At 43.7% G+C, this 21269-nt stretch overlaps 1 protein-coding gene across 1 annotated transcript in view; it reads right to left on the reverse strand.

The window, feature by feature from the left end:
• Positions 1 to 21269, reverse strand: part of STK39 (serine/threonine kinase 39) — a 1706935-nt gene that overhangs the window by 1154285 nt on the left and 531381 nt on the right. The gene's annotated exons all lie outside the window — the stretch shown is intronic.

Here is a 21269-nt window from a genome sequence, read left to right on the forward strand (position 1 = left end):
CAGCAACAGCAGAAGAAGTTTGAGACCAGGATGAGAAAGGTAGAAAAGACACTAGCGGATGCTAGGTGGGATAATGCACAGAAGGTGTGGAGGTCAGATGTATTGCAGGGGATAAAACTGTTTCCCGCAATTACTAAGGAAGAAGAGGAGACAGGTAAGAAAGCTACCTGTAAGACAAACAGGAGGTGTTCCAAGGATAGAGAGGACGAGGAAAAGTTGAGAAGAGAAGAGGAGTTAGAGGATGAGGAGTTAATCATGCAATTGCTGAACGACCGTCCACCACCTTATGCGGAGAATGGACAAGGTCCAAGTACCAGTTCTGCCCCTCCGGCACCGGTACAGAACAGTGAAACTCAGAGTTCAGGAGCATCATCGGGGTCTAAGGACCCGAGTTTATTGTTCACCCCGCAGATACCGCAAGTGAGGAGAATATATCCAGATGTGCCCATGTTGAAACCAGCAGAAAATTATCAGCCGCAGATCCCAGGGTACTACAGCAGTGACAACAGTGCAGGAATGATTCTAGATCCAACCGTAAGGGGAGGACAGAATGGTCACAACCCAACATTGACACAAGCCGAATCAACCCAGTTTTTGATGCCTCAAAAACAGATGCAGGGGGGAAACGCACATGCTCAAATGACGGGGAGTCAGATGGGTATGCCGGCAATGATGACCCATGGTTTGGGCATGAACATGCCTCAGAACATGAGAGATGGACAAAACCCAGATGCGATATCACTACCCATTACTGTAGGTCCACCGGTACCTTTGTACAGTCAGCCTAACTTAGGTATGAGCGGTCAGGGACCAATGCTGCAGAGTGGGACAGAAAGGAGGTGCATAGAAAACACCCCAGGGATAACTCCTATAGCGGCTCAGTCAAATGGATCTGGGTCCTTGATGGAGTTTAGTCCCATATGTGCTCAGTCAACACTGGTGAGGTCGAGCCCCCCCCTGATAATACCTCTAACATCGAACACTGAAAAGTTGCCGCAACCATCAATGGCAGTCGATGTGAACGCTACACTGATGGGGGTGAATGCGCAACAGCTGACACAGTGGTTCAACAGTTTGAATTCCACACAAAGCTCGGACAGTGGGAAGGGAGAAGATTATATGAATAGGATGAGATTGAACATGGAAGCACAAGAATTGGTGGAAGGGACTATGGGTGTGAATAGGTTAGAGTCCTACTCGGAAGAGGAGCTGAGGTATCTATGTCCAAGGATTACGAAAGAAGTGAACAAGGTACATAAAAGCTTGCAAGAAATAGCTGACAAAAACGGGGTTGACATAGACAAGACAAAACACTTGAGCAGGAGCTACAGGTTGGATTTTGGGACCACAGATTTTGAACACATGAGGTCAGCAGGCATGAAGGCACACCTTAGAGAATTGTTGCAGAGTGCACAAGTGTGGAGGTGTTTAGACAAGTGGGAAAGCAGGTGGGTAAAGAGAAAGGAAAAGAGGAGGGACAGCGCTACAGAGCACAATGAGAAAAGACCACAGAGCAGTGATACAGTAACTATGTTACCAATGAGGGAGACAGCAGGGGGAAAATTAATACATGTACCATGGCACAGAAGTGACATTCAGTCTTTTACGGATGATTTTCCCAAACTGAGAGAGAAACCGATTGAATGGTATCAACAGACTGATAGGTTTGTGAAGCTTGCAAAATGTCTCTGGGAAGACCTGAACACTCTCTTTGAGATTGTGGTTCCGGCAGATTTGTGGGAGGATTGCAAAAGAGCTGTAGGTTGGCCGACAAGTGAACCAGAGAGAGACAGGGATATGGGTGCACCATCACCTATGGTGATGAGCTTGTACTATAAGGTGATTGAGCATTTGAAGACGAAGGTAGCCGCGAAAAATGTGGATTGGCAGAAGATCGATCGAACTGCCCAAGAGGCTAAAGAGTCGATTCATAGTTATTATGAGAGGTTGTTGAAGGCGTTTAAGAACTACAGCGGCACGGAAACAATAGAGGCAAAGGACATGCTTCATTTTGTATTTCGATTTGTGGAAGGGCTGAGACCAGAGATAAGTCAGATGATAAAGTCGCATTTGATTTGCTGGCAGTCGAAACCGATTGATGAGGTGTTGAATTATGCGAAATACTGTAGCGACGAAATTGAAGTGAAACAGAAAAGTTTGAAAGAGAAGGTGATGATGATGCAGCTTAAAGCAGCTCAGACAGGTCTGCAAGGTTTGCAAGGGATGCAAGGGTTCCAACAGCAGGTACCGCAACCGCAGCTGCAGTTGCAGGGAAACATGGCGTTTCAGCCACAGGCCAGAGGCTGAGGCAGAGGAGGTTTTGTGAATAATGGTCCGGATTTGAACACTGTTGTGACTGGTGTGCAGGCAATGAAGAAGGTGATGCCATGTCACGTGTGCGGAATTGTCGGTCATTGGAAACGCGAGTGCCCGATGGTGGTGCAGGAAGGTGCAGGTGCAGGTATTGGTCAGCAAAACAATGATGTCAATGCATTTCAGACAATGAGGGGACCGAAAATGAGAGGTCCAAACCCAAATTTTCAGACCATAAATCAATTGCAGGGATTACAACCTATGCAGCCGCAGCAGATGCAGATGCCCGTATGCAGATGACGCAAATGCAGCCAATGCAACAGCAGTTACCCACGGTACCTAATCAGCAAATGCAAATACCTTTGGCACCAATGAGTCAGCAGCAAGTGATGGTTCCTCCACAGGTCTCGGGTCAGGTAATAAGTACAAATCGCACCGTGCAACAGTTCCCACTACACAGTGAGAGTGGAATAAACAATGTATGGGAGAGTGAAAGCTCAGAAGAAGAAGGAGATTGTGTGCTTGCAGCATCCTTGGAAGTTGATCAAAAGGGTCCGTACGTAGAGGGAAGAGTAATGGGTCATCGTGTCTCGTTCTTGGTTGACACGGGAGCCACACGTTCAACTGTTAAGAGCAGTGAAGTACCAAATTTGCCACTCTCAGGGAGGACAGTTCAAGTGGTGGGAGTAGCAAACAGACATCTGACGAACCCAATAACATATCCGGTACCAGTCAGCATCGGTAACTATCAAGGGGTACATCAGTTTGTGGTATGTGACTCAAGCCCGATAGCACTGTTAGGGAGAGACCTATTGTGCAAATTGGGTTGTTCGATCATGTGTTCGAACGAAGGAATAACAATACAGACGAGCAGTGATGGGGAAGAAGAGGACAGTGTAGAGGGGGATGAGATGGAAACTGTAGATGAAGAGTATCCTCTGATTTGTCTTTTCCCGATGATAACTGAAGAAGATATTCCAGCCGAATTACGGGAGACAGTCGGAAAGGAAGTGTGGGACATGACAGGGAAAGAGGTGGGATTGATGAAAGGAGTGGAACCAGTGAAAGTGACTGTAAAGCCCAATGCAATCTTTCCCCAGACCCCACAATACCACATGGCACAAGACACCCTCATGAAAGTTGCTCAACTTATTGACGAATTTGTAAAACAGGGGGTACTGAAAGAAGTGTTAAGCAGTCCATGTAATTCCCCAATAATGGGACTAATAAAGCCAAGTGGAAAGGTCCGACTTGTGCAGGACTTGAGAAAAATAAATGACATCATAGTCAAGTGCTGCCCTGTCGTACCAAATCCAGCTGTGATAATGTTTCAAGTCCCTTGCGATGCTGAGTGGTTCTCAGTCATCGATTTGTCACAAGCGTTCTTCTCGGTGCCTCTTCATGAGGACAGCCAATTTCTCTTTTGTTTCAAATTCCTAGACAGAGTGTACAGTTGGTGTCGAATTCCTCAAGGGTTTTCTGAGTCACCGTCAATCTTCAATCAGATTCTAAAGAAAGATTTGGAAGCATTAGAATTGCCATTCGAGTCAACCCTAGTACAGTACATTGATGACTTACTGGTTGCATCAAAGACAGAAAGTGGCTGCACAGCTGATACCATTGCTCTGTTGAATCATTTGGGAAGGAATGGACACAAGGTGTCTCCTACCAAATTGCAGTTCTGTCAGAAGAAAGTGAAATACTTGGGTCACCAAATAGAGAAAGGGTCACGGAGAATAATGAAGGAAAGAATAACAAGCGTACTTCAAATGAGTCCACCAATGACAAGGAGGGAGGTGAGGAAGTTTTTGGGAATGGTGGACTACTGTCGCCAGTGGATTCCCAACTTCTCAACTCTAGCGAAGCCTCTATTGAAACTGACCCAGAAGGATGCTTTGGATCAAATTGAGTTGAAAGGAGATGAGATGGATGCTTTTGTTGAATTGAAAGAGTGCATGTGCAGGGCTCCAGCTTTAGGTATGCCTGACTACACAAAGCCTTTCACATTGTTTTGCCACGAACGTGATGCATGTTCTTTGTCTGTCTTGACTCAAGCCCATGGTGGCGTAAACAGACCAGTAGCGTATTTTTCAGCTACTTTGGATCCGGTCGCAGCAGCACTCCCAGGGTGTTTGCGCGCCGTAGCAGCAGTTGGTATCAGCCTCACTCAGAGTGAAGGAATAGTGATGGGACACCCAGTAACAGTCATGGTCCCTCACTCAGTTGAGATACTTTTGACCCGCTCCCGAACGCAACACATGACTGGAGCGAGACTCACAAGGTATGAAACGATAATTCTGGGCTCACCGAATGTGCAGCTGAAAAGGTGCACTACGTTGAATCCAGCAACCTTGCTCCCTGGAGAAAACGCTGAAATTGAGAACACTGAAGACGTCGAGCATGACTGCCTTCAGGTGACTGAATTGTGCACAAAACCTCGACCGGACATTAAGGATACTAAGCTTGATGAAAATGACCAAATTCTTTTTGTTGATGGTTCATGTCTAAGAGACGGGATGGGGATTTTGAAAGCAGGATATGCTGTATGTACTGTAACAGGTGTCTTGGAAGCGGGATGTCTTCAAGGAGTCTATTCTGCACAAGTAGCAGAACTTGTAGCCCTTACCAGAGCATGTCAACTGTCTGCATTGATGAAAGTCACCATTTACACTGATAGTCAGTACGGGTTTGGGATTGTGCATGACTTTGGACAACTATGGTCACAGAGAGGTTTCCTGACTTCTTCAGGATCCCCAGTGAAGAACGGGGAGAGGATAAGGGAATTGTTACACGCCATTCAAATGCCAGCCGAAGTTGCAGTGGTAAAGTGTAGTGCTCATACGAAAGGACAGGACTATGTTTCTCTGGGAAATGCATATGCGGATCAAGTCGCAAGATTTTGTGCCTTGAACTGTATATTACTCAGAGATGAATGGAATTCAATAAGTGAGCCAGAACTCGAACCAGCTGAAGCATTTGCCTTGAAGGTCGTAGATACAATAGATGAATTAAAAGCATTACAAAATAATGTCAGGGAGGACTCATGGGCAGGGCTATGAGACTTCCTGCAGTTCCCGCAAACGCGCTTTTGAATATTACAGATGATATGGTGTTAGACTACTGCAAGGGTCTGGCTGACGTGGTTTGCTCTTTCTCTCACCAGGTGGAAGCGACCACCTTGCCACCGATCCAAGGTCCAGGACACGCACTGAAAGCAGGTGACTGGGTCGTGGTAAAGAAGCACGTGAGGAAGTCGTGTCTGGAACCCCGTTGGAAAGGCCCTTTCCAAGTGATCCTGACGACAACCACTGCTGTGAAGTGTGCGGGAGTTCCCAACTGGATTCACGCCAGTCACACAAAGAAAGTGTTGTGTCCCACAGATGAGGAAGTTGAAGCGCTGAAACTGCCAGTGCCTGACAAAACAGTGCTGAGTGCTGAGACAGAGCAAAACGAACTGAAAGCGAACAGGCAGAAACGGGAGAGAAAGAGATATTCTCTGAGGACGAAGAGACCAACTCGCTTGGGAAGACCAAGGAGAAAGTTCAGACAGCGACGAAGCAGCTGAAGGTGACAAAGAACCTGAAGCAGCTGAGGGTAGCAAAGAGCCTGAAGCAGCTGAAGGTGACAAAGAACCTGAAGCAGCTGAAAGTGATAAAGAGCCTGACGAAAGTAACGGTGACGAAGGCCTCGAAAAAGGTGAAAAAGCAGGAGAGCCTGATCAGAGGAGGGCTTTCCCAGAAGCAGACGATAGAGAAAAAGAAAAGGAGAACGTGATTGATTCCCCAGAAGGAGGGGACAAGGCAGAACAGAACGAAAAAGTTCAAGCTTCCACAGAAAAGATCGCAGGCCCATCAAATGGACACGGTGCAAAGAGGAGACTAAGTATATCACCACTAAAAGAAAGGGCTAAAGAAAGTTTGAACGACGGAGAAAGGCCAAAAGTGAAGAGAAAAGAAAGGAAGTGACTGTTGTGGAACAATCCTCAAGTGAAGGAAAAGATTTGGCCAAAGAGGAAAGTACCAGCGAGGCAGAATCGAAAAGAGAGGCAAAAATGAAAAGGAAAAGGATACCGAACAGAAGGTATTCCGGTCCTGAATGGGCATATGTAGTTCATGACGATTGGACTGACGAATTTGTATCTCTAAGCCTCGAGAACGAAGAAGAAGAGATACCAATAGAAAAGAAAAGTTTTATGGACTCTGTCGATTGAAAGGGTGATAAATGACATTGCTTGTTACAATCTAACGTGATACAACCAGCTGAGACATTGCTGAACCGGATGAGACACTTGCTGAACTGATAAAAGACTGAGTTATTGCCGAATAGAGACTGAGTTATTGCCGAATTGAGACAAATGCTGCTAACCGATAAGTGACTGGCCTCTTGAAGAAGACGGTGTGAACATTGCGCTCGCTCAGCTTTGTAACTGAATTGCTAAATAGTTTCTTTTACAGGTGCTTCCAGCTCTCTGATTCTATACAGATCATGACTGGGTACGCTACACAAAACAGTAGAAAGAAATATTGTAAATATGTGTGTATAGGCTTGGTAACTGCATGTGTACTAATAATAATGGCAATGGTGCTTACAGTGCATGGAAAGGGTGAGAATGAGAAAATTGACGCTTCTACTTTTGCTCCTGTTACTGTCACTGAACTAACCGCATTAAAAAGATTAGAATTAGATGAGAGGCTCTTGCATGATAAGAAAGAACTTTCATATAATGTTTTCTATCGCTTGCTAACTGAATATGTTGAGACTATGGATGCGAAGGATTGTTATGTGTGTACACAGATACCGACATCAGTGAAGGAAGGGGTGACATATCACCACATGCCTCTTACATACGGGATTACATGTAGTATAGTAATGTCTAGATTTTATGGTCAAACTAACATACAGTATTTTTACTCAAATTATGATGTTACCTTTGCATATGTTCCTATAATAGCGCAGCTAAGCCAGATTGCTAAAGATTGGGATGCTAAAATTATGAGGGAATTTTTCGAGCCAATGCAACCTTTTGAAACGGCTCACGCTCATAGGGAAAATCTCACCTGCTCGCTCTCTGCAGTAGAAATAAGCTTTTTAGATTGCACAGATGATAGAAGGGCACAAATGAAGGCGAAATTAGAAAAAGAGCTACATAAGAGGACTTCAGTAGATAATTATGATTTTGCTGCAATAAAGACACAAGGGAAAATAGCTTTAGATGCTTGGCATGTAGGGAAATTTTGTATATATCGAGGTGAATCTTATTATGACAACATTTTTGTAGGAGCGAGTGAGTGTAAACATACGTTTATCTTTAAGGCCAAATGGACATTCATGATGAACGGACTTGACCCTGTCATTCCAGGTGTATATTACATTTGTGGGTATAATGCCTATTATCGTCTTCCAAAGGGATGGTGGGGGAGATGTTATTTGGGTATAGTGTTCCCAAAGGTTTATCAACTGGATGACCTATCGATGATTCAAAAGACATCTGGATCCCATCGTATCCAGAAAAGAGAGACCGCAGCTGCTGTGGTAGGAGATATATTTGGAGCCATGATTCCTTCATTGGGAGTTGTGCTGAATTCCATCAAAATAAGAAAGTTGTCTACTATAGTGGATAACATGTTGACAAAGTTTTCAGGTGCTATAATCCTGATAGATGCTGAACTTGCAGCGGAAAGAGCTATGACTCTTCAAAACCGGCTTGCTTTAGACATTCTTTTAGCAAAGGATGGCGGTGTTTGCAAAATGCTTGGTGCACGACACTGTTGTACTTATATTCCAGACAATAGTGTGAAAATTAAAACTATGCTTGCTAATCTAACAAAAGAAAGTGCAGATTTGAAGGAATTGAAAGAACCAGGAGTGTGGGAGAAGGTTGGAAAAGGACTTGCTTCAGTGGGACATTGGATTGGGGGAATTTGGAATGGAATATTGCTAAAAATAATAGAGGGAATTTTAATAGTTATAATTTGCATATTTGGAATTTGGGGAATAAAAAGGGGAATAATAATGATTATGGAAAGAATTAAGAGAAGAAAAGAAGAGAAAATTATGAAAAGAATGGCAGAAGAATACAAAGCGCAAACTAGGGGAATTAAAAGGAAAAGGGAACTGACAGAATTTTAATGGAATAAAATTTGTGGGCATGGTTTGGTGTGATGACAAGTAGTCATCAGAGGAGGGATTGATGAAGCAGAAAATGAAGGTTTTACATTATTAACGCGTAAACGTAGTGTGAAATAATCATGTGTGACTTTAATCGAACTAATAAAGATTGTACGGGGACAAAATGTGCCCTCAGAGTAGTTTGCCAACATTTATAAGCGTGCTTTATATAACGTGGTGTATTAGAATTGCACTAATCCGACATAATCGTAAACGTGTGCTATGATTTGCTTGTTTGAAATGTTTTAGCTTAGCATTACTTCAGTGCAGGCTTCGGCCTAGTGGCCTGGTCTCACAGTTTAAATGCTCGTATTTTTCCAATGTGCTAATAAACGTGTATTTTTGCTTGAAGCTGTACTTTTCCACTGAGATCGTTCACATGCTTATCTTAAGGTTTCGTGCCAGCCTGGCATATTTCTCTTTACTCCAAGGTCGATCTGCAGGTGCGGACAATGGAGGCTCTGAAAGTGAGCTAATTGGTATAAAATGTTGCAACTTGCGTACCCATCTCCAAGGATAATGTATGCTTAAGTAAAAGCTTGAGAACTGTCGTTTTTGATTGGACAATTTGAAGCTAACCTATGAACCCTCCAATGGAAGACCCTACTGGATTTGAACTGTTGTCTATTTAAACCAGGTGCACGAGAAGAAAGCAGCCATTGCAGCCATTACCAGCTCGATACCCGCCATTTTGCAGGACATTGCAGCTATTATGGCCCACTTTGCTGCGACGCCATTTTGAAAGAGACTTTGATGCACTTTCTCTAATCGAGAGAAAGAGACCTTAAATGATTCTTGCCTTAGAGACTTTAACCTTGATTTGTCCCTTTGCATGAAGTAGTAGTTTTACCTTGCCGCCGTGAGGCAATTGCCCCGTCCACCCCTGCCCCTTTGCCCCGTCCCATGCCGATCGAAACGGTACCCATGCAGATCGAGAAACGGTACCTGTGAGACGAAGACTTCCTTGTATGCTGATCGTAATTGGTAAATATGAAAGGAAATTGTACAATTGCATTGTGTTTCTTTTAGGTAACCAACTGCTGATTTTGATAAGATCCCTAGCTAGGAGTTTTTCTAAATTAATGTTGCTAAATTGTTTTTGCATGAAGTCCCACATGCCGATGCTAATTTGGGTTAGATGAGGATTCCTTTTGTTGCACGATGCAATTTGAGACCTTGTTATGCAGATTATCGTATTAGTGATTTGCATTGCTATTATCGAATGCCTTGTGATTCAAATGCTACATAGATTGCACCTGTTTCGCCGCTACGGACAGCTATTAATGTTCATTTATGTTTATCATCTGATGTTGAGACACATCTATATTGTGCTAGCTTTGTTAATATAGGGAAATAAATTCACTAACTTTGAATAAACTGGTGTGGTTATTCCTGACTGAAAGGTCAGGGTTCGCCGAAATGTATTCTGGATTAATTGTTAAGTGTTATGTTGATCAAGGTATTGCTTATGTTCGTTATTGATTATTGATTTAAGGAAATTGATCGATATAGAGTACGGAGAGTTCCACTTAGTCAAAAGATTCATCGGCCTAGAGAGCGTCCAAATACAGGTAAAATTATTAATACGGACCGCTCTAACATCACTCTGCGCGCTTCATTTTCTAATGCCTCACATCACAAACCAACATTTTGACAATCACCGAACCCAACAGCACCTCTTCATTTTTATTCTTTCTGATCACAAAATGTATTCCAAATTGAATCCTCTTGAATTCTGCTTATCCTCCCCCCGCCCCACTAAACACTTGCCTTCGCTGCCCCAGCTTTCCCCAGTTCCATTATTGTGTGGCACTTACTTTTACTTCATGGTAGTGGCTGGCTGACTGTAGGGAGAAGCCTCTAGTGGGCATGGTGAGCTGCCTGGAGAAAGGCAGCCGTCCAACCCAACATGCACACTTTGTGGGCCTAGGTGCCATGCACTCACTGCTTATCACATTCAAGCCCCACCCCCTTCAGAGCTGCCGACAACCGCCTGGGGTATTTTTTAACACAACAAAATTCATCAGAAGTACGTTTGTTCAGTATTTGTCTGCGATACATGCTTATGAAGATCATACTTCAGGTAAACATTTAACCAAACACTACATGCCATCAGCTCCTGCTCCTTAAATCAATGCATCTTATGTGTTGCAATTGAAACTCTTCATTGGAGGCGGAGTTATACACCTAATGAGCAATTTTAGATCAGTGTAAGAGAAGTATTCCTCTGGTTTAATCTGAGCTATGATCGATGAAATCTCAAACTAGTGGCTGGAGACGTCTGAACCAAAAATCAATGACTGAAGGAGACTGACGTAAAGCTCAGTCTATGTATATTGTAAACAATAGGTCGTGCTCTAAAGCTCAAGAGAAAGACAACAGATAAGTGAAACCAAAATGCTTCATCTAATAGCTTGGTTTCAAAATCATAGTGGCTTTACAGAGGTTATGTAGATCTGCTGGATATATCAACTGCATTGTCGTTTCATATCTTAGTAGAATAAGACAGCAAATGAATAACTTTTCTTTACAATTTTCAAAAATGTTCCACAATTATTGAACAGCAAACTCCGAACAATTTACCACAGATTTTATTTGGTTTAAAGAGTAGGCACAGATTTAGTGCAGCCTTGCTGGTAAAATCTGTATTTTGCCATTTTATAAATAGGGTTGAGATGTCATATACCCTTTTTCAATAGACTGGGTATTTAAATTTTTTTGTAATGCCATGGTAGTTAGGGACCCCGATTTGGTGGCTCATTCACATGTAGTGACATTTCTTCCAAACTTCTTAAGGATAAATCTGTAGTGTTTTCAATGCTAATAAAATTAAATTTTGAATTGGTCTTATGTTTTTAAAGGGTTTACAACCCCTGGTGTAATGTGCATTCATGTTCACCAATCCAGAATTCTCAGGTAACTGTCTCATCTACCAGTGTGAGTGGGATTTAGGTATTGGGACGTCGAGTGGGTGCAGAAGTCAAATGGGTAATGACCTGCATCCCAAACCCAGATATGCAGTAAGTCCAATGCTAATGAAAATGATAAATGGCAGTAATCCGTGCTGCTACAGCAGTCACCACAGGTTTTATTTGCAAGAAAGAGCCTTATAACTTTTTGCAGCAGACTTGATTAGAACATCAACTAAATCAGTACCGCAAATTATAAAATCAGTTTTTATATTCCTTTTTATTTAGGCTTTATGTCACTGATACACAGTATTTCATATTGCCATATTTTATATGGAAGTAGTATCAGCTTATTTTTTGATGTACCAAGTTGAACTTGAGAATGGGGACCTGACATTGTAGTTGTCACAAAGATACTGTTGTATTTCACAATCCACTGCTTCTGTCAGCAGCAGTGGTGGAATGAACGTAGGGCATTCTCTTTTTAAAAGACTTTATTTAAATTGTATTGTGTAGACGATGAAAGACACACTAGTTAGTCCTTACAGATCATTATGCAGGTCTCAGGTAGCATGTTATATAAATCTAAGAGCAATGATCATACACATGCACGGTGAATCCAAAAACATAGAGCCTAAGGACCCATGGAACTATTTCACAAAATCCCAAATATTTGATAGAAGCTGCCGTCCACCCAAAGCCTGCTCCCATAACCCATTGTTTTGTCTGATGAAGGGGTTTGTCATTCGCATGTGATACAGCTTTGACTGGAGGGGTCAAAGGAAATGATTCTGGGCTTCTGATGAAGCAGGGGAAGTTATGCTCAACCTCTCCTACTCAAATTCCTTTAATACCGGAGCTCTGTATTATCTTATGTACGAGGGGCTCCATGGAGAGCATAAACATTAGTGGGTATAGGGGAAACCTTCTCTCATGGCTCTAGAGATAGGGATTGACAAGGAAAATGTGCCAATAATTAAAAATTTTGTAGAGGGATTCCTATATAGATGTTTGGTATGTTCCCATTTTTGCTACCATGTCTATTTAATCCAGATGCTTAAGCAGGTAGGTCTAGCATACCCTGTCAAACCCCTTCTCTGCATCCAGTAAGAGCAACTGCAGGCTGGTGGGCCTGTGCTAAGACTTCTATGAGGGTGCAGGCCAGTGTTTTCCCCTGTGTGTCGATCTTTATATAAATCCGGATTGCTGCACTCCCACAAACGAGGGCATATTGTGTGGAGTTGAAGATCTAGGATAGATGGGTACTGTTTCATATCACAGTTTAAGAACGTAATGCAGTCATGGAAACTGGAATTTGTGGGATCTTTGTCCGGTTTGAATGTTAAGGGGAGATATGAGAGTAACATATATTCTGTTACTGACAGTGAAGTGAGAAAGAACTTGAACACTTGTCTCAAGGGGTCTGCTATTAGGGTGGAACATGCTTTGCAGAAGGAGGCAGGAGAGCCATACTCTCCTGGGGCCTTACTACTAGGCATTAGGCACTGCTATTGTCACATTTCGTATCTGTATCTCCACTTGTAGGTCTCGGAGAAAGTAATCCTGCAAATAGTTGTCTTGTTGTGTGCCTGGGACTAATGGGCCAAGAAGGTTTTCAATAATACGATGCAAAAACATCGAGGACAACTCTCATGAAGGTGTTGCCTTTTTCATCTATGATTTCATTTATGTCATTGTGTGATTTAGTTTCCCTCAATTTGTACGCCAATAGTCTATCAGCTTTGTCCCATTTTTCATAATATGTTTCATTAATGTCCAGAAACCTACAGGCGGCTTCCTTCACCAGCCCAAACTTCGCTCTGCAACTGGTCTCAGGTCACAATATAGGAAGCCCCTTTTCCCAACTCCATTCTTAATATTCTGCTTCTTACTAGGCCATTTTATAATTAGGGCAGAGAGTATCTGCTGACTGAATTATCTTGCTTGGGTGCTTCTGTTTATTAGAGTTGGCTGCAGTGACCATCTTGGGTTTGTGAGCTCAGATTTCTCACCAGGCTCTGGAGATCTGTGCCACCCAATGGGACTCCCTATGTCTATTTATCAGTTTTTACCTCACTCCTCAACCCCAGGGGTCAAAGTCTGCAAAGTTCAGGTGCTTTTCTGGTATGGATGCATCATTGTTCTGATACAACGGGGATCTAGAGAACAGAGCTCAACAGGAATGCGTCTTCAGGGGTCTCTTCAGGGGTCTCCATCCTAAACACATCCCCGAAGGTAAGCCATTTTGAGTCTATTAGGGGTAGATGTTGGTGTCCACATATAGCAAATAAATGGTAAATTGGAAAAAAGAAGCGTGTATGTGATTAATCAACTTCAGCAATGTTTCTTGCTTATAGCTGGTCTATCATCATCTCACTCAAAATCTAGCTAATAACTTGTGAATGATAACAAAGGAAGCAGAGCACATCCAACTGATAGGTTAGTTGAGAGTAAATGGGGTGTCTAGTCTATGTTAATGAATAGTAGGTCAGCAGTAAAACAGACACAAGAGAATCCTGAAGCTCTGGCCCTGCGACCAACCCCTGCTGTGCATGGCCTAAAGCAGCGTGTTTTGCCCATCAACAAATTGGACACAGGTGTGACATGTTGAATTACTTCAAGGATGATATCATCAGGGTCACATCCTTGGTGTGGTTTCCCCCAATATTCTGTCTACTGTTCTCTTGTTTTTGCAGAATTAATTTTTGCTGGCCTTAGGATCCTGCACACTTTACCACTGCTAACTAGTGCTGAAGTGCTAGAGTTCTCTCCCTAAAACATTGGCCCACACCCAATTGGCTCATTCAGTTTGCTTGTATGTAACTAGTACAGTGGTTCCACATGTACCCAGGGCCTGTAATTTAAACGTTAGTAGTGGGCCTGCAGCGCTAATTTTGTCACCCACTTAAGTCCTTTTAAACATGACTCAGACCTTCCATTGCAGCCTTTGTGTACAGGTTGGCCCTTAATAGCCCATAGGGCAGAGTAAAGTGTGTTTAAAAAAGTTGGGCATAAACTTTTAACTTGTACGTGTTCTGGTAGAGATTGCAGCCTTTGTGTACAGGTTGGCCCTAAATTGCCAATAGGACAGGGTGTAGCGTGTTTAAAAAGCTGGGCATGTACTTTTAATTTCTACATGTTCTGGTAGAGATAAACTCAGAAATGAGTGTTTCACTATTGGAAGGCCTGCCTCTTCTATAGGATAACATTGGGTTCTCTTATTACATTTAATAAGTGGTGACTTTAAAATAAGAGCAGGTAGGAATGCTGAGTTTAGTGTCTATGAATTGTAATTTAAAACCCTTTTTAAAAGTGAAGTTGGAGTTTAAGTCACCATTCTGAAAATTACACTTTTAGAAAAATGCAATTTTCTTCTCCTAACCCAACAGGCACCTGTAGCCTGTATCCTGGGTCACATGGCTAGGTGTAGCTGGCAGTTGGTCTTTTTGTATTGCTCCCAGCCAGAGAGACAAAGTGGGAATAGGTGTTGTCAGGATGGGCATTTCTGACTTGATGTGGCATAGGAGCTGTCACCTAACACAGTTTCACATCACAAAGCCTTTGTCTGAGCATTCTTACAAAGGGTTTGCCACTAGTCCTTTGTGCCTCCAGACAAGCTGGGACCATGGCATGAAAATAAGGTAATCCCAGACACTTATAGAGACTGGAAGCCTCCAGAATCTTCTCTTACTCCAAAGTCAGCACCAGGTATAAATAGTAGACCTTCAGACCCAACTCCTCAGTACACCTCTGGACCTGTGGAACACCCAGAAGGACTGCTCTGCAAGAAGGAATGCTACTCTGCTGCCCTGCTGCCTGAGGGCTAGCAGGCTGGCCTCGTGATTAGAGCCTCAAGGAAATAAAAGTCTCCAACCACCTCGAACCCAGCACCTGAACTCTGCCTGCTGTGAGTCTCTGCAGCTCCTTGAAACTGCCACTGTGTGGCCTCGGTCTATGGGGGACCCCGCATCAGAGTGCAATAGGTCTTCGGTACTGTAGTTGCATGACACCTCCAAACACAGGACCTTGCATTGCAGCTCTGAAGCCCATCAGAACCACAGCTGCATGACTCATCCTCTAGGCAGGACCTTGCAATGCTTTGCAGTGCTCCGCAACCTGGAATTAAGGTAGTTTGTTCAGTGGGCCTAACTTGGTCTTTGTACCCGGCCCATGCTCCATAACGGTCAGCCGGAACTTTTGACTTTGTCATAGTCCAGTGCAACCAGATAACCACAGTTGGCACTTTGTGATTCAAATGACTGTTTTCACTTAGATTTTTCAAACCGCATATCTCTGGTTCTACTAATTGGATTTTTATGGTTTTGGACTCAAATAATGTATTAAATTTATCACTATTATTCTAAATTGGTGTGTTGTTTTTATGTTGTGTTTTCACTTTATTACTCTATGTGTGCAGCATATAAAATGTACACATTGCCTCTAAGTTAAGCCTGTCTGCTTTCATGCCGAACTACCAGAGGATTAGGCACAGGGCAATTTGGGGTTTGCTTGTGACTTCAAATTGGAATTGTGGTTTCTCCTTGAATATGGTTTCACCCTGCTGAACCGGTAATCCAATTCCCTAAAATCAGTGGTATCATCAATTACATCATTTGGGATGTCATCACTGATGTAATATAACATGCCATTAGTGACGTAATGTTGTTGGTGATAAGGAGTAAATGGCGGAGGCAGAAGTTATTGGGCCTGATTACAACTTTGGAGGAAGGTGTTAATCCGTCCCAAAAGTGACGGATATACCACCAGCCGTATTACGAGTCCATTATATCCTATGGAACTCGTAATACGGCTGGTGGTATATCCGTCACATTTGGGACGGAATAACACCTCCTCCAAAGTTGTAATCAGGCCCATAGTCTCTTAGTGAACTATAACTGGTGAATTTCAGTGATTTGTGTTTTTAGAAAATTATTTTTGTTGTTATTCTAATACCTAAATATGTCAATTTAACCTTTGTATTTTTCAATATTCTCTGAAAACAATTTCGTACAGATAGATAATTAGATATCTAGATAGATAGATACTGATTGTGACTATGCATTTTGGGATTAAGCGACTTGTGTGCCCCTCTAAGAGTGAATGTATTTTAGAAGGTCGTGGAATTAGCACTTGCTATATCGAAGTTTTGATTGACTCGTATTGCAACCATTGAATTTTCACGTTAGGGTCTAATTGGAATGAGACCTTTACATAATTATTAACATGTCAAACATGGGGTTCATTGTTGCATAAATTACTTTATGGAGCTATGGACTAGGAGCTTGGGTTGTCATTTCTCTGAATGCTTTCTTTGAAATGTGCCGATGACTTTCTTTAAACACCATTAAAGTTTTACAAGGATATTATTTGTTTTCATTTGAACAACATGGCAACTAGATTACAATTTATACACCCTTTCCCGCTAGTGATTTCTTATGTATTTCTTTATGAACCGATTCAAAAGAATGATCTTTACTCTATAGAATAGTATAGTATAGTATAGTATTGTATAGTATAACATAGTATAGTATAGCACAGTGCAGAATAGTATAGTATAGCCTGATATTGTACAGTGTGTCGTGGACTGACCTTATAGAATATTGTATGGTATGGGATGTCTTGTCATTGTATTGCATTTTACAATGTGGTACATATGGTATGCTATGCTATGTTACAGCTTGTCATTGTTTAATATGGTATGGCCTGTTCATTGTGTAGTATGGTATGGTATTGTATGTCCTGACATTATATAGTATGGTATGGTATGGCCTTTCAATGTATAGGTTGGTATGGCTAGCCTGTCATTGTATGGTATGGTTTGATATGATATGGTCTGTCAAGGTATAGTATGGTATTGTCTGTCAATGTATGGTATGGTATGGTGTGGTGTGGTATGATATAGTATGGTAAAGTTCAGTATGGTACTGTATCGTCTGTAGTTGCATATTATGGTAGGGTAAAACATGGTATGGTATGGACCCTCATGTATGATATGGTATGGCAGATAGTATGGTATGGTATGGTATAGTGTGGTATGGTATGCAGGGCCTCCTCCGCCGCAATGGCGGATAGCGTCACCCCACTGGCTAAGAGCCACCAGCAGAAAACAAAAAACGATACTTGAATATCGTTTTATTTTTCTGCTGCTGGCTCAGCCAGCATGTGAAGGGAGGGGCGGGGCTGGGTCTCGGGAGACGGAAAGGGGGGATGAGAATGGTGTGCACTAACTGTGAATGTGTGTTTGGAAGATGTAGGAAGTTGGCTCTGTATATACTATCTCAAAGTGAGAAATAGTGTGCACAGAGTCCAAGGGTTCACCTTAGAGGTTGATAGTGGCAAAATTAGATACTACTAATGCTCTAGTTTGTGGTAGTGTGGTCGAGAGGTAGGCTTATCAGAGGGTAGTGTTAAGCATTTGTTGTACACACACAGGCAATAAATGAGGTACACAGACTCAAAGACTTAACTCCAGGCCTACAGGTTTTATATAGAAAAATGTATTTTCTTGATTTATTTTAGAACCACAAGATTCAAGATTTGAGGTAAGTACATAAAATGCAAAGTACTTCACACAGGTAAGTATAGAACTTTGATTGAAAACAGTAGTACACACAGTTTTGGTTAAAATGGCAATAAGCTATTTTTAAAGTGGACACTGTAAACATCTACAGTTCCTGGGGGAGGTAAGTTTGGTTAAGTTTCACAGGTAAGTAAAGCACTTACACAGTCAGTCTCCTGGGTATAGACAGCCCACCGTTGCGGGTTCAAGGCAACCCCAAAGCCACCGCACCAGCAACACAGGGCCGGTAAGCTGCAGAGGTTAAAGGAGGGCCCAAAACATGTAGGCACCTATGAAGAACAGGGGTGCTCCGGTCCTAGTCTGCTTACAGGTAAGTACCTGCGTCCTCGGGGAGCAGACCAGGGGGGTTTTGCGAGCACTGGGGGACACACACACAAGCCCACAAAACACACCCTCAGCAGCACAGGGGCAGCTGGGTGCAGTGGATAAAGTAGGCGTTGGGTTTGCTATTGAAAGCAAAGAAGGGACCCGGGGGTCACTTAGGCGATGCAGGTATGGCACACGGGGGCTTCTCGGGCCAGCCACCGACAGGGATAGGATGAGGGCCGTTTGCTGGTCACTCTTGCACTGGTATGTGGTTCCTCTCTGTCCTGGGGGCTGCGGGTGCAGTGCTTGGTCCAGGCGTCGGGTTCCTTTGTTACCAGGCAGTTGTAGTCAGGGGGAGCCTCTGGATCCTCTCTGCAGGCGTCGCTGTGGGGGTGCAGGGAACTCGACTCAGGGTGTCCACGTTGTTGGAGTCGCCTGGGATTCCTCTCTACGGTGTTGGTTCTCCTGAACTCGAGCCGGGGGCGTCAGGTGCAGAGTGTGAAGTCTCGCGCTTCCGGCGGAAGAGAGAGTTCTTTAAAAGTTACTTCTTTGTTGCAAAGTTGTTGCAGGTTCTGAACAGTGCCGCTGTTCTCTGGAGTTTCTTGGTCCTTTAGGTTCATGGCAGTCCTCTGAGTCCTCAGAGGTCGCTGGTCCCTGTCGGATGTGTCGCTGTGCATGTTATTTGAGTGTGGAGAACGGCCGGTAGGGCTGGGGCCAAGTCAGTTGTCGTCTCTGTCGTCTCTGCAGGGTTTTCAGGTCAGCAGTCCTTCTTCTTTCTTCAGGTTGCAGGCATCTGATTTCCTGGGTTCAGGGTCACCCCTAAATACTGCATTTAGGGGGTTGTTTAGGTCTGGGGGGCAGTAGCCAATGGCTACTGTCCTTGAGGGTGGCTACACCCTCCTTGTGCCTCCTCCCTGAGGGGAGGGGGGCACATCCCTATTCCTATTGGGGGAATCCTCCAAAACCAAGATGGAGGATTTCTAAAGGCAGGGGTCACCTCAGCTCAGGGCACCTTAGAGGCTGTCCTGACTGGTAGGTGACTGATAGGTGACTAGCCGCCAAAAGTGGGAGCTGTGTCCAGGGGCGGACATCTCCACTAGCTGGAGTGCCCTGGGGCATTGTAACACGAAGCCTGAACTTTTGAGGCTAACTGCTAGGTGTTACAGTTCCTGCAGGGGGGAGGTGTGAAGCACCTCCAACCAGTGCAGGCTTTGTTTCTGGTTCTAGACAGCACAAAGGCTCTCACCCCAGGGTGTCAGAAACTCATCTCAGTGGCAAGCTGGCACAGACCAGTCAGTCCTGCCCTGAAGGATTGGGGTAAAATACAGGGGGCATCTCTAAGATGCCCTCTGTGTGCATGTTTTAATAAATCCAGCACTGGCATCAGTGTGGGTTTATTATTCTGAGAAGTTTGATACCAAACTTTCCAGTATTCAGTGTAGCCATTATGGAGCTGCGGCGTTCGTTTTGACAAACTCCCAGACCATATACTCAATATTGCCACACTGTACTTACAATGTCCAACAATACACATGTACACCTAGGTTTCTCCAGCCCAGCTCTTTACACAACCGGGCCGGAGAAACTGCACACGCCCCAGAGTTGTGTCTGAGAGGCAGACCAATCCTGGCACTGCTTTCATGCTAGCTTTAGCATGAAAGCAACATCAGGATTGCTGGGTACAATTTTATCCTTACCTGAACAGAAAAGGAGGATGAGCAAGGCAGCAGGAGAGGATGGCAGAGGTGAATTTTTTCCTCCCCCCCCTGTGGTCTTCCACCCTGCCCCTCCCCTTGATATTTGCGGCAGCCACCGTTGATGGTATGGTATGGCATGGCATTGCATGGTATGGTATGCGTTAGACCTGGCGTCTTTTGGCATGGTTTCCCCTCACTTTTTGCTTTCCGACTTCCTGTTTTGACTATGTGCTGAACCCCATTTTTGCTGGCTTTAGGACTCTGCTGACCAGTGCTAAAGTGCATGTGCTCAGTGTCTGAAACATGGTAACATTGGCTTCTCCATGAAGGGCATATTTGATTTACCAGTAAGTCCCTCGTAAATGGCACTATGTGTGCCCAGGGCATGTATGTCAAATGCTACTATTGGGCCTGCAGTACTGGTTGTGCCACCCTCTGCAGTAGACTTTAAAACATGCCTCAGGCCTGCCATTGCAGAGCCTGTGTGTGCAGTTTAAACTGCCATTTCGACATGGCAAGGGTACCCACTTGCTGGACCCAAACCTTCCTTTTCATTACATGTAAGTCACTCCTAAGGTATGCCATACTTAGCCCCAAGGGCCGGGTGCAGTGTATTTAGAAAGTTGGGCATATACTTTTACGTTTTACATGTCCAGATAGTGTAAAACTCTTAAATTTGTTTTTCACTATTACAACGACTACCTCTTCCTTAGGCTAGCAGTGGGGTTGCCTTAAAACATAGTTTAAGTCTAATTTCAAATTGGGAAAAGATAGAAATGTGGAGTTCTCTGGACTCACAGTTTAAAAATACATCTTTTGGTAAAAGTGTTTTTTAAATTGCATGTCTGAAAACGCCACTTTCAGAAAGTTGGCATTTTCTTACTTTAACCGTTCTGTGCCTTAGCTCATCTCTCGATACACGTCTCGGTTTAGGTGACAGCTATATCTGTGCATTCTCTCCAGACAGCCACAAACAGGAAGGACTGAGTGTGACAGAAGATTGATGTGCAATCATCTGCATACTGACAATAGTCCTGGGCAGGGAGAGGGAGAGGCAGTTAACACTTGCATCTGAATAGGCTATGTCCTGCCCTTACACAAAGGGCTGATTACCCCTTACTGACAGTCTTGAGCCAGGGCGGAGTTCAAAAGGAACCTTGTGCACTTTAGAGAATTATTTTACCCCTACATCAAAAGCCATTTTGGGTATAAGTACTGGGCCTCTGACACCATATTCTCAGAACACTTCTGGACTGAGGTCATTCTACCCGGGAAAAGGACGGCTGTGCTGACAGG

The sequence above is a fragment of the Pleurodeles waltl genome, chromosome 3_1 (assembly GCF_031143425.1).
Source record: "Pleurodeles waltl isolate 20211129_DDA chromosome 3_1, aPleWal1.hap1.20221129, whole genome shotgun sequence".
NCBI lineage: Eukaryota > Metazoa > Chordata > Amphibia > Caudata > Salamandridae > Pleurodeles > Pleurodeles waltl.